At 45.1% G+C, this 15,004-nt stretch overlaps 1 long non-coding RNA gene across 1 annotated transcript in view; it reads right to left on the bottom strand.

The window, feature by feature from the left end:
- Positions 1-962: 962 nt before the first annotated feature.
- Positions 963-15,004, bottom strand: part of LOC145356291 (uncharacterized) — a 75,207-nt gene continuing 61,165 nt past the window's right edge. Inside the window, exon 3 of the long non-coding RNA XR_013889112.1 lies at positions 963-1,057. This is a non-coding gene — a long non-coding RNA (uncharacterized LOC145356291). The remainder of the gene's footprint in view (positions 1,058-15,004) is intronic.

Genomic DNA, 15,004 nt, shown 5'->3' with positions numbered 1-15,004 from the left:
TTCACCGGAGTGAGTGTGTGCAGACTGCGGGAGACACGGATAAGGTAGCGCTGGGAGTTCCAGCGTTTAACCCTAGTCTGCTACATCTTTCTCTACTGTGACCAAGTTAATTTATGAAGTATGTTTTTTTATCGGAGATGTGAATTTACTCAGACATGGACCAGAAAATTGTCCATTTTATGAAAAGGCCTTTGTTATATTTGAACGGATGTATTTATGTGGCGTGGACATGTTGGGTGTCCTTAAAGAAAGCAGGTTTGTTCTCATAGTTATTTCCAATTTTGGCTTGAAGCAACCTCATTTCCCACAAGTAAAACCAACATTCAGGGAAAAAATAAATAAAACCGGCTGTGTTAATTTGTTTTTTAAAGTGTATTTATATCTGTCTCGATGTGCAAACACATTGCATCCTCCAGGGCCAATGGTATCTGCTGAGTAAAGTTTAACACCTGTTACTTCCCTCAGTTGCCACTTGCTGAGGTCACCAGTTATCTGCCCGTGTGGTTAAGTGGCTGCCACCCTTAATGAAGAATTGTTTTATCATTTAAATATAACAGCACCAATGGAACATTCAGCCCATCGCGCCTGTGTGTCTGAAACCCCACTCTCCTGCTACTTCCCCAATAATCCTTTTCCTTTTCAAGGATCCATTCAATTTCCTGTTCAAAGTTACGATTGGACTGCCTCCCTCCAGGCAGCGTACTCCAGATCATAATCGCTCGATGTGACAGTAATTCCTGCTTGTTTCCACTCTGGTTTTTCAGTAAATTCTCTTCTCCTCTGGTTACCCTCCCTCCGACTCGTGGAAATGTTTCTTCTCGTTTACTCGATCACCCCAAGTAAATTTCCCCTTAACCTCTGCTTAAAAGGAGAACAATTCTCCCATCTCATACGCCTCATCCCTCCAAAGCGTTTGCCAGTATTGACACATTGCATCTTGTTGTGACTTTACATCGCTGCATTATGTTTGTAGTGTTGAGGTGTTCCAAACACAGTGAGAGATATCACAGCAAAAAGCGCAGAGATGTGCAAGGAGCATCTGATGATTCTGGAGATTCTGGGATTACACGGGATATAAGATAAGCGAGTTAATTTTATTTTAAAAATCGGGGCCTTCTTAGTCAAATTACTTTCTGTGTGCAAAACACTTTCTGCACAACATATTTCATAAAGACGTTGCCCTTTTAATTATGCAGCCAGTGGGGACTTTGGATTAGTCACAGTTGGTTGAAAGGAGAAGCGAGGTTCAGCTCTGCTAAGGGTATCTTTCTGCATTTATAGAACAATGTGATCTTTATAATTTATCTAACAGGAAGAAAGCTTTCTTTAATTAACACTGCATTCAGAGAGGGATATTTTTAACTGGGGAGCTAAAAAATGAAATGACCTTGGCAGCAAGCAACTTTTTAACACAAGGAGACTATGCAGAAATTGTTAGTGATTTACACATTCCTGATGCCCCAAGTGAATACAGGATGTCAAAGGCTGTTCCCAGACCTGTTTACTAAATCTTCTCAGTTTGTTTTCTTTGAATTTCTAAGGTCACCATGAATGGGAAAGTGACAATCAAACATACATTTCATCTTTATCCAAACGTACATTTTCTTACAAATTTGGTAGGAGAATTTGAATGAAATATAGTTTTAAAAAACAATTAAAACATATTTTTCTTGAATTCTTATCAAATTCTTAATTTGTATCTGGATTTTGTGAGTCAACCTGAGGGTGCTGGGGAAGTCAGCATTTAATCTGACTTCCTCAAAGATACACATCCAACAATGCAGCACTCCCTCGGCACTGACCCTCTGACAGTGCAGCACTCCCTCAGCACTGACCCTCTGACAGTGCGGCACTCCCTCAGCGCTGACCCTCTGACAGTGCGGCACTCCCTCGGTGCTGACCCTCTGACAGTGCGGCACTCCCTCAGCACTGACACTCTGACAGTGCAGCACTCCCTCAGCACTGACACTCTGACAGTGCGGCACTCCCTCGGTGCTGACCCTCAGCGCTGACCCTCTGACAGTGCGGCACTCCCTCAGCACTGACCCTCTGACAGTGCGGCACTCCCTCAGCACTGACCCTCTGACAGTGTGGCAGTCCCTCAGCACTGACCCTCTGACAGTGCGGCACTCCCTCGGCACTGACCCTCTGACAGTGCGGCAGTCCCTCGGCACTGACCCACTGACAGTGTGGCGCTCCCTCGGCACTGACCCTCTGACAGTGTGGCGCTCCCTCGGCACTGACCCTCTGACAGTGCGGCGCTCCCTCGGCACTGACCCTCTGACAGTGCGGCGCTCCCTCGGCACTGACCCTCTGACAGTGCGGCACTCCCTCGGCACTGACCCTCTGACAGTGCGGCACTCCCTCAGCACTGACCCTCTGACAGTGCGGCACTCCCTCAGCACTGACCCTCTGACAGTGCGGCACCCCCTCAGCACTGACCCTCTGACAGTGCGGCACTCCCTCAGCACTGACCCTCTGACAGTGCGGCACTCCCTCAGCACTGACCCACTGACAGTGCGGCGCTCCCTCGGCACTGACCCTCTGACAGTGCGGCGCTCCCTCGGCACTGACCCTCTGACAGTGCGGCGCTCCCTCGGCACTGACCCTCTGACAGTGCGGCGCTCCCTCGGCACTGACCCTCTGACAGTGCAGCACTCCCTCAGCACTGACCCTCTGACAGTGCGGCACTCCCTCAGCACTGACCCTCTGACAGTGCGGCACCCCCTCAGCACTGACCCTCTGACAGTGCGGCACTCCCTCAGCACTGACCCTCTGACAGTGCGGCACTCCCTCAGCACTGACCCTCTGACAGTGCGGCACTCCCTCAGCACTGACCCTCTGACAGTGCGGCAGTCCCTCAGCACTGACCCTCTGACAGTGCGGCACTCCCTCGGCACTGACCCACTGACAGTGTGGCGCTCCCTCGGCACTGACCCTCTGACAGTGTGGCGCTCCCTCGGCACTGACCCTCTGACAGTGCGGCGCTCCCTCGGCACTGACCCTCTGACAGTGCGGCGCTCCCTCGGCACTGACCCTCTGACAGTGCGGCACTCCCTCAGTACTGAATTGCGAGTGTTACTTTTGTGTTAAAGTCTCTGGGTTGTGATGTGAACTGAGACGCTGCTGTTTTAAATGTGCCTGGGCAAGATGTTCCTGGAGCAATGTTTCCAAATGTTTTCGTGATGATCTCATTACTGTTGTGGGAGTTCACTCCCTGCTGAGGTTCCTGGATCAGAGCAGTGACTACACTCCAAATTACTCCGCTTCTCACACTGGGCTTTCGAACGTCCTCAGGGTATGCAGCATGCAGAATATGTAAAGTCTTTCTTTCATTCTTAAACATGGTTTCTCATATTAACATCACTGTTATTCCCTATTCAAATAGGATCCCTGCAGCGCAGAGGGAGGCCATCTGGCCCATCGAGTCAGTACCGAACACAATCCCACCCAGGCCCTATCTCCTTCACCCCGTGCATTTACCCGAGCTCATCCCCTGACACTGGAGTCAATTTAGCACGGCCAATCCACCTAACTCACACATCATTGGGCTGTGGGAAGAAACCGGAGCACCCGGAGGAAACCCATGCAGACACGGGGAGAACGTGCAAACTCCTCACAGACAGTGTCCCGAAGCTGGAATTGAACCCAGGTCCTGGCATTGTGAGGCAGCAGCGCTAACCATTGTGCCACTGTGTTGCCAATTCATCTATTTAAATGTTTGATATGCAGAAGATTTAACATCCAGATTGTTTAAAACCAATGTATGCATTAAGACAGAGCAAACTGTAAGATGCTGTGTTGGAGCAGTCAGCAGCATGCTCTGCACATCCATTACTGAGCTGGATTCTCTGCAGGGAATCTCTCTAACACAACACTGGAAAATACTTTGGAATCCATTGTAACAGTGGAGTCATGCAACTAGATGCTGATTTCATTCACATTATTTAACTTTGGGAGATGCTTTGTTTCATTTCTTGTGGTTTTGTGTAACCCAGTGGGAGCAGAATTGTAACAACCAAATCGGTTATTGTAAAGGGGCTAATTTGTGCTTTTCCATTTGAAACCAGAGTTCTGGGGTGGCTAATTTCCTATTCTGGTCTTTCAGTAAACAAAAAAACCCCATATGATTTGTACGTTAAACCATGCATAAGAACATAATAAGAACATAAGAAATAGGAGCAGGAGTAGGCCATCTAGCCCTTCGAGCCTGCCCCGCCATTCAATAAGATCATGGCATTTCTGAAGTGGATCAGTTCCACTTTCCCGCTTTCTCCCCATAACCCTTAATTCCCTTGTCTGTCAAAAACCTATCTACCCGTGACTTAAATATACTTAGCAAGGTAACCTCCACCACTTCAACGGGCAGAGAATTCCAGAGATTCACCACCCTTTGAGTGAAGAAGTTCCTCCTCAACTCCGTTCTAAACTGCCCCCCCCCCCTTATTTTGAGGCTGTGCCCTCTAGTCCTGTTGTTCTTTCTGAGCGGGATGAATCTCTCCACCTCTACCCTATCCATCCCCTTCATTATCTTATATGCCTCTATAAGATCCCCCCTCATCCTTCTAAACTCCAACAAGTACAGACGCAGTCTATTTAGTCTCCCTTCATAGTCTAACACCCTCATCTCCGGTATCAGCCTAGTGAACCTCCTCTGTACTCCCTCCAAGGCTAAAATATCCTTGCGCAAGTGCGGCGACCAAAACTGCACACAGTACTCCAGCTGTGGCCTCACCAGTACCCTGTACAGTTGCAGCAAGACCTCCCTACTTTTATATTCTATCCCACTCGCTATAAAGACCAGCATCCCATTCGCCTTCTTGATCACCTGCTGCACCTGCAGACAGGGTTTTTGCGACTCATGCACAAGGACCCCCAGGTCCCTCTGCACCGTAGCATGCTGCAGCTTTTCGCCCTGCATTTGATAAATCTGTATATGTTAAACCAATGTATATGTTAACCATGATCAAAGTAATTCACGTAATGTCGTTAAACGTGTATGTGCTAAACACACTTGCACGACTGAAAAAGGTGATCCAAATTCTCGGCTGTTTGACTTTCAGCCTGGCCATTTTCTCATTTGGTGCAACCATTGCCAAACCCAGACCCAGACCCAACCCCACAACAAATATTCACAACCAACCAATGAAAAACTTATGAATTAGACACAACTGCAAAAGCATGAGCATCACCTGAATTCTGACCATTGGCGAACCTAGTTCTAGCCTGGCTCATGCTGCTAAATCCTTGCAGTTAGGATTACAATGTGGAGTTTACTGAAAGGTCTGACCATTGCGGCACTCAGTAATGGGTTGGTTTTTTACTGAGTTAGTTTTATGAATGTGTGTCCCCAACCTTGTGTACACGGAATCCATAGACATAGAATCCATTCGGCCCATCGAGCCTGCACTGATTCTCCGACTGAGCATCTTACCCAGGCCCATCCCCCTGCTGTATTCCCGCAAGCCCGCTTATTTACCACACCATCCCCCTGACACAAAGGGAAAGTTTAACATGGCCAATCCATCTAACCCTCCTTTGGAGTGTGGGAGGAAACTGAGCACCCGAAGGAAACCCACGCAGAAACGGGGAGAACGTGCAGACAGTCACCCAAGGCCAGAATTGAACCCGGGTTCCTGGCGCTGTGAGGTAGCAGTGCTAACCACTGTGCCACCGTGCCGTACATATTAGGACTATACAGGGGCACTGCGTGCAACATTAAAGATAATGCCTACAATGTTGACAGCAAGACCAGCATTTTGTGGTGATCGTGTGGTGGTAGTGTGTCATACAAAAACTCATCAGTAACAGCATCTTAAATTTATACAGCACCTTTACAATAATGAAATGTCAAAAGGCGCTTCACCAGAACATTATAAAACAAAGTATGACACTGAGTGATTTAAGGAGTAATTAGGTCAGATGATGGAAAGCGGTAGGTAGGATGTAAGAAAGTGGAGCAAGAGCCAAATGGTCCCCGGAGCCTGCTCCACTATTCCATCCTATCGTGGCAGAGCCTCAACTTTTCCACCCAATCCCCACATCCTTTTGTTCCCTCGGAAGTCAAATCTATTGATCTCAGGATTTCTAGGTTCTGCGGGGTCAGCACACAGTCAAAGAGTCAACCAAACAAAGTCAAATCCTGCTTATGCTGGAAATCGGAAATAAAAACTGAAAATGCTGGAAAAGACCAGGCAGAATCTGTGAAGCATTAACCCTTCAAATCTTCCATCAGAAAAATGCCAACTGTGTCGGTGTGATTGGAGTCAAACTGGGTAAGGAAGACTGTTTTCCTTTCCTAAAAAGACCAAACCAGGTTTCTACACCAATCCAACAACTTTATGGTCCCCTTTATTGATACAAGATTTTTATTTCTATCATTTTTTAAGCTGACCAGAAATTGCTGTCCTGAGAATTGAACTCTCGTTACTCTGGCTTATTAGTCCTGTTGCAGATACACAGCCTGGTAAGATACATAGCAGGTGAGTCTTTCTATCAGTGCATACATCCGTAAATCCAGCCTATAAATGTTAATGTAGCCTTTTCACTTGACCAACAGACACTGTGCTAGTCCAGTCTCTTAATTTACTTCATTTCTCTCCTTAGACAGAGGAAGAGAGGAATCTAACGATTGTGCTGCTAGGAAAACCAAGAAAGGAAGCTGATTTCACACACACAGCAACCAATCTATCAAGAACCACAAGTGTGGAGAGGTGGAACTCAGGTTTTAGTTAACTAAAACATTCCACAGTGAAGGGAAACCAGTTTCACAAAACTGACATTTAATGTTTCATAACGAGTGTAGCGTAACACCACCACAGAACACAGTTTCATTACACAATGATGATATGCTGGGAGATAGGGTCATAGATAATTAATCATAAAGATTTAAACAGAATTGAGGCAAGGTGATATAATGCAAATTTTCAGGCTATCAGTTCAGTCTCTTAGTATGGGCCCATTGAGTGACAGCGTGCTCACTTCTGTACATTCAAAATCTCACTCCAGTAACTTGAGTGTAATAATCCAGGCTGATACTTCTAATGTGGTACTGAGGGAATGCTGCTCTGTTACAAGTGCCATCTTTTGGATAAGGTGTTCAGGTTATGCATGGTCCATAATGTAATAGATCCAATGGAACTATTGTAAAGAGTTTTCTGAGTTTTTCCAATATTTATTGAAATATTTATTTAATGCATTGAAAAATGTTTGTTAAAAATGTCCTGCTGCTTCTGCTGTTGTGTTTTGTGCTGTGATTTAAATTGACTGATAGTTCTGGCTGTTTAAAAGAATCTCTGCTTTTGAATATTGAAAAACATTTAGGTGGATTGGCCACTCTAAATTGCCCTTTAATGTCAGGGTAAATGCCTGGGGCGGTGGGGATAGGGCCTGGGTGGGATTGTGGCCAGTGCAGACTCAATAGGCTGAATGGCCTCCTTAGAACATAGAACATTACAGTGCAGTACAGGCCCTTCGGCCCTCAATGTTGCCCCACTTGTGAAACCAATCTAAAGCCCATCTAACCTACACTATTCCAATATCATCCATATGTTTATCCAAAGACCATTTAAATGCCCTTAATGTTGGCAAGTCCACTACTGCTGCAGGCAAGTAATTTACCATTAGCCCAGTTCTCTGTATTCCTGTTACGCCTTCCAAAGTGAACCACCTCACATTTTTCCACATTAAACTCCATTTGCCACCTCTCAGCCCAGCTCTGCAGCTTATCACTGTCCCTCTGTAACCTACAACATCCTTCCGCACTGTCCACAACTCCACCGACTTTAGTGTCATCTGCAAATTTACTACCTCATCCTTCTATGCCCTCATCCAGATCATTTATGAAAATGACAAACAGCAGTGGCCCCAAAACAGATCCCTGCGGTACACCACAAGTAACTGAACTCCAGGATGAATATTTCCCATCAACCATCACCCTGTCTTCTTACAGCTAGCCAATTCCTGATCCAAACCGCTAAATCACCCTCAATCCTATGTCTCTGTCTCTTCTGCAATAGCTTACCGTGGGGAACCTTATCAAACGCTTTACTGAAATCCATATAAACCACATCAACTGCTTTACCCTCAGCCATCTTTTTGGTCACCTTCAGAAAGGTCTCAATAAGGCCTGTGAGGCATGATCTACCCTTCAGTAAACCGTGCTGACTATCCCTAATCAAATTATTCCTTTCTAGATGATTATAAATCCTATCTCTTATAATCCTTTCAAAAACTTTGCCCACAACAGAAGTAAGGCTCACTGATCTCTAATTACCAGGGTTGTCTCTACTCCCCTCCTTGAACAAGGGGACAACATTTGCTATCCTCCAGTCTCCTGGCACTATTCCTGTAGACAATGACAACATAAAGATCAAAGTCAAAGGCTCTGCAATCTCCTCCCTAGCCTCCCAGAGAATCCTAGGGTAAATCCCATTCAGCCCAGGGGACTTATCTATTTTCACACTTTCCAGAATTGTTAACACCTCCTCCTTATGTACCTCAATCCTGTCTAGTCTAATAGCCTGTATCTCAGTATTCTCCTCAACAACATTGTCTTTTTCCTGTGTGAATACTGACGAAAAATATTCATTTAGTGCCTCTCCCATCTCTTTGGACTCCATGCACAGCTTCCCACTACTGTCCTTGACTGGCCCTAATCTTACTCTAGTCATCCTTTTATTCCTGACACATCCGTAGAAAGCTTTAGGGTTTTCCTTGATCCTATCTGCCAAAGACTTCTCATGTCCCCTCCTGGCTCTTCTTAGCTCTCTCTTTAGGTCCTTCCTGGCTAACGTGTAACTCTCAAGTGCCCTAACTGAACTTTCATCTTGACATAAGTCTTCCTCCTCTTCACAAGAGATTCAACTTCTTTAGTAAACCACGTTTCCCTCACTTGACCTCTTCCTCCCTGTCTGACAGGTACAGGTAGTAGCTGTTGTGTGAACAAGCTCCACATTTCAATTGTGCCCACCCCCTGCAGTTTCTTTCCACATCCTATGCATCCTAAATCGCATCATACTTTCCTTTCCCCCAGCTATAACTCTTGCCCTGCGGTATATACCTATCCCTTTCCATCGCTAATGTAAACGTAACCAAATTGTGGTCACTATCACCAAAGTACTCACCTACCTCCAAATCTAACACCTAACCCGTTTCAAATCCAGTGTGGCCTCGCCTCTTGTTGGCCTATCTATATTGTGTCAGGAAACCCTCCTGCACACAGTGGACAAAATGATCCATCTAAAATACTCAAACTATAGCTTTTCTAGTCAATATTTGTAAAGTTAAAGTCCCCCCATAGCAACTACCCTGTTACTTTCACTCCTATCCAGAATCTTCTTTACAATCCTTTCCTCTACATCTCTGGAACTTTTTGGCTGCCTGTAGAAAACTCCCAACAGGGTGACCTTGCCTTTCTTGTTTCTAATCTCAGCCCATACTACCTCAGTAGACCAGTGTTCATCAAATGTCCTTTCTGCCGCCGTGATACTGTCCCTAACTAACAATGCCACACCTCCCCCTCTTTTACCACCTTCCCTGATCTTACTAAAACATCTAAACCCCTGAACCTGCAACAACCATTCCTGTCCCTGCTCTATCCATGTCTCCGAAATGGCCACAACATCAAAGTCCCAGGTACCAACCCATGCTGCAAGTTCACCCACCTTACTGCGGATGCTCCTGGCGTTAAAGTAGAAAACTTCAAACCACCCTTCTGCCTGCTGTACACTCCTGTTACCTAGAAACCTTATTCATGACCTCACTACTCTTAACCTGTAGACTGGAGCTACAATTGAGGTTCCCATCCCCCTGCTGAATTAGTTTAAACCCTCCTAAAGAGCATTAGCAAATTTCCCCCCCAGGATATTGGTACCCCTCTGGTTCAGCTGTAGATCATTGGTTTTGTAGAGGTCCCACCTACCCCAGAATGATCCCTAGTTATCCAGGTATCTGAATCCCTCCCTCCTGCACCATCCCTGTAGCCCTCTCTCCCCCTTCTTCAGGATTCTGCACCTGCTCCAGTCCAATGGGTGACAGGCACATTGCTATGAAATAGAATTGAGGCACCAATCTCTTCTGTTAGTTTCAGGCAATGAAACTGGAAGGTTTTTGTTATGACAGCTGTTATGAACTTGTAGAGACCAATAATACTAGGAATACAGCAGCGAGTAACTCACCTCCCGACTCTGCAATGTCTACAAGATGCAAGTCAGGAGTGTGCTGGAAGATTCCCCACTTGCCTGGATGGATGCAGCTCCAACAACACTCAAGAAGCTCAACACCATCCAGGACAAAGCAGTCCTCTTGATTGGCACCACATCTACAAACATCCACTCCCTCCACCACCGACGCTCAGTATCAGCAAGATCCACTGCAGCAATTCACCAAAGATCCTTAGACAGCACCTTCCAAATCCACGACCACTTCCATCTAGAAAGACAAGGGCAGCAGATACCTGGGAACACCATCACCTGCAAGTTCCCCTTCATTTCACTCACTGGGTCCTAACTTGGAAATACATCACCGTTCCTTCATAGTGGCTGGGACAAAATCCTGGAATTGCCTCCCTAACGGCATTGTGGGTCAACTGCAGCAAGAAAGCAGCTCACCACCACCTTCTCAAGGACAACAAGGGATGGGCAATAAATTCTGGCCAGCCAACGACACCCATGGCCCATAGATTAATAAAAATAAATAAATTGGTTTCTTTTTTCAGCATCTGACATTCAATTTAAAACTCAGCACAAAACATGACAGCAAAGGTTGGCAGGACATTGTTCTATAACTTTTAATGCATTATGCCACATTCTTCAATAGAAGACATATTAAGGATATAAAGGCTTTAGAGAGAGTGCAGAAAAGATCGAGAGGAATGGTTCCAGGAATGATGAACTATGGGTACATGGATAGATTGGAAATGTCGGGATTGCTTCCTTTGAACAAAAGACTGTGAGGAGAGCTGACAGAGATATTCAAAAACCATGAAGGGTCTGGACAGAGCAGGTAGAGAGAATCTGCTCCCATTGGTAAAGGATGAAGAACGACTGGGCACAGACTTAACAAAGTGATAAAAGAAGCAAAGGCAACACGAGGAAAGTTTTCCTGCAAAGCAAGTGGTTAGGATCGGGAATGCACGGTTGAGAATGTAGTGGAGGTTGGGTCAATTCTGAAGAGGGAAATGTTACAGGACTACATGGAAAAGGCAGTGCCACAAGGTGAATTGACCCAACAGAGAACCAGAACAGATATGACGGCTGAATGGCCTCTTTCTGTGCTGTGACCATTCTGTGATTCTATCCCTCGAGCTCGTTCGGATTAAAGCTCTTACTATGTGTAAATGTCTGCTGTGTTTCCTTACATTACAATGTTAACTATATTTTAAAGGCATTCGGCATCCCAAGGTCATAATTTATTAACAAATGTTAGTTTATCGGTTTGGTGTTTACTTATTACTTCAGCTAAGCATTTCAACAATCAGTTTCCTGTCTTCCCTCAACACCAACGTTCCAATATGGAACACAACTCCAAGGCTGCCTCTCTTTTGGCTCCTCACCAATGACATCCCAATGATGACTATTGGCTATATCTCAGATCTAAAAGAACTGGCTCTTTCTACAGACTCAAATCCTGATGTTCGCTGGATAATGTAGAAACGGGTGAGACATGAGAATCCTGCCCGGTTAGCTCACTATGTATTTGCACTGCCAGAGCTGGACTGGTCAAGACACAGGTCCATCATTATTCAGGGAGCTTTCTCAATTTATGTGACAATGGGAGAACATCTGTCATCACCATGGTGCACACATCAAGGTAACTGCCTGGATTGATGTGAAAACATAGCTCAGTACATGTCACCATTATCAGTAGAAGATAGAAGACCTATAGGAACCATAAGTTCAGTAATTTGTGCAGTTATTCAGTGATCCTTTATCTACAGTGTTTGTGTTTCAGTTGCCAACTCCCCAGCCATAATGAATTTTCCTGCAGCTTCATGGTGAGCTAAAGTCAACAAGTTCCATAGTCAATAACACAATGATATTCATCTCTGACTCTCCCCATTGCTAGCTGTGAGATTTCTTACTGTTCTTACCCCAGGCCAACACTGGCATTTCTACATCATGTCTCCCCATTACTGACATTGTAACAGTCTCACCCTCCATTGGTCACGTGTCTTCATGATAAACAATAACTGTCTGCCCAAGGTTTGGAGTTGGATTGATGAAGTTTTCAGGAGACTGTGCTTTTCAATTTCCTTCATATTGATTAATGTGGACAAACCCACCAAGTATTCAGGCTGACACTGTCTGTATCAGTTACTTCACCGATCTAAGTTCAGAACGATCTGAATCCTGCAAGTGTGAAGGTTGACTGGCTTGTGTCTTAACCTAACCAGTTACGTAGAAACATAGAAGATAGGAGCAGGAGGAGGCCATTCATGGCTGATCATCCAACTCAATAGCCTAATCCTGCCTTTTTCCCCATAACCTTTGATCCCATTCGCCCCAAGTGCTACCTCCAGCCACCTCTTGAATGCATTCAATGTTTTGGCATCAACTACTTCCTGTGGTAATGAATTCCACAGGCTCCCCATTCTTTGGGTGAAGAAATGTCTCCTCACCTCCGTCCTAAATGGTCTACCCCGAATCCTCAGACTGTGACCCCTGGTTCTGGACTCCCCCACCAGCAGGAATATTCTCCCTGCATCTACCCTGTCCAGACCTATTAGAATTTTGTAAGTCTCCATGAGATCCTCCCTCATTTTCTGAGCTCCAGCAAAAACAATCCTAACCTAGTCAATCTCTCCTCATACATCATACAGTTCCCAATCAGCCATTACCCCTCTGCTTGTTGACCTTCACTGGCTTTGGGTCAGAAAGCTCTTTATTTTAAAACTCATATCCTCATGTTCAAGTCACTCCATAGCCTCCTTCCTCTGCCCTATCTCCAAAATTTCCTCAAGATCTACCACCCAGATTTATGCTCCTTCAATGCTGACCTCTTGCACATCTTCCCAGTCTTAATGGTTCCATCATCGATGGCCGTGCCTTCAGTCCTAGGCCCTAAGCTCTGGTATTCCCCTCCTAAACCACTGCACCTTCCTTTCCTCTAAAACAATTCTCAAAACTTGCCTCTTTGGCCATTTTTTAATCACCTTTCGAATATCTCATTCTTTGACTCCATGTCTATTTTTGTGTGACAATGCTCTTATGAAGGATCTTTGGCCATTTCACCAGATTAAAAGCTCTATGCTAATGTAAATTATGTTGTTCTTATCCGACACTAACTGGTAGATAGTCAGATGTTAGCGGAATGTGAAAGACTAAGATCCCACATTGAATATTTTTATAAAATATGTATCAATTCACTCATCACTGTTTCTAAAATTTTAAAACTAAACTAACACCGTGTAAATGGCTGAATGTGTGTCTTCCCCTGACTTCTGAAATAAGAAGAAAACTGTGAGTTTCTGGAGAACACAGACCTCGTTATCTCTGAGGAGCCATTAATGACCACCTGTGGACTGTACAACCTGACTTCAAAGAGAGTTATACAAAGGCCACCTGCACTTACTGGCTAGAAAGACTTGGAATGTCTGCTAAGGCAAAGGCCCCACAACATACAAACATGCAAATATACAAACATATGAAATAGAAGCAGGAGGAGGCCATTCAGCCCCTTGAGCTTGCTCCACCATTCAATAAGACCATGGCTGATCTGACTGTAACTTCAACTCCACATTAAGATAGAAGGAAAATGCTATGGATGCTGGAATCTGAAACAAAAACAGAAAATGCTGGAAAATCTCAGCGGACCTGACAGCAGGAGAGAGAATGGAGCCAACATTTCGAGTCTAGATGACCCTTCATCAGAGTTCAAAGTTTGGCCATGGTGCCATGGCCAATCCATTTACCTACCTTGCAGACCTCACTTTCGTCCAAGCACATTGTGAGAATCTCAAACCTGTTTGATAATTGTAAAGTCTTAGTCTCCTCTACTGCTGTCTGCTTGGTTCCTTTACCCGCCTCACTCACAGTCACACCTTCCTAACCCTAACCACTGACCAAAACAGACAAATCTAAGCAGCATGACTATCAGAATCAGAATTCCTCCAGTTGCTTACACTTTCTACAGGTTTGTCCTGGAAACCTTGGTATCAAATTGACCCACATTCCACAGCTGCAACATAACACCTGCCCTGATAATGTTACTTAGGTTATTGAGTTAATTTAATTACTTCCTTAATTAGCTTAGAATAATTCCTATGGAAACTAGAATTTACTGTTAGTGAGTTGATGGTACAGGACTTGAGTATTGCTGAAAAAAGACATTTTGTTGAAGCTTTTCCTTCTGCACTCATCAGGTCAGTTACGAGAATGCCAGCAGAGGAACAGGCCCTTCGGCCCACCAAGTCTGTGCTGACACAGATGCCTCTCTAATCGAATATTTTCTTGCCTCTACGTGATCCATCTCTCTCTATTTCCTGCCCATTCATGTATCTACCCAGATGCGTCTTGAACATTGTTATAGAATCTGCTTCCACCACCTCCCCCAGCAGCGCGTTCCAGGCATTCACCACCCTCTGTGTGAAAAACTTTCTCTTACATTTCTTTTAAACTTTCCCCCCCCTCTTATTTTCAACTTTGCCCCCCATGTAATTGGCCCCTGATCCTGGGAAAAAGACTCCAACTATCCACTCTATCCAAGCCAGTCATAATCTTGTAAACGTCTCAGCCTCCGACATTCCAATGAAAACAATCCAAGTTTGTTCAAACTTTCATCATAATCCATATCCTCCAAACCAGGCAACATCCTGGGAAATCTCTTCTACATTCTTTCCCATGCTTCAACATCCTTCCAGTAGTGTGGCAACCAGAATACTCCAAATGTGACCTAGTCAAAGTCTTATACAGCTACAACATGATTTTCCAATTCCTATACGCAACGCCCTGACCGATGAAGGCCAGCATGCCTTATGCCTTCTTGACGACCTTGGCCATCTGAT

Source organism: Carcharhinus amblyrhynchos, chromosome 21, assembly GCF_965287045.1.
Source record: "Carcharhinus amblyrhynchos chromosome 21, sCarAmb.v2.hapA, whole genome shotgun sequence".
NCBI classification, from domain to species: Eukaryota; Metazoa; Chordata; class Chondrichthyes; order Carcharhiniformes; family Carcharhinidae; genus Carcharhinus; species Carcharhinus amblyrhynchos.
Note: the sequence above shows the minus strand (reverse complement) of the source record. Positions and strands in the feature narration are given on the sequence as shown.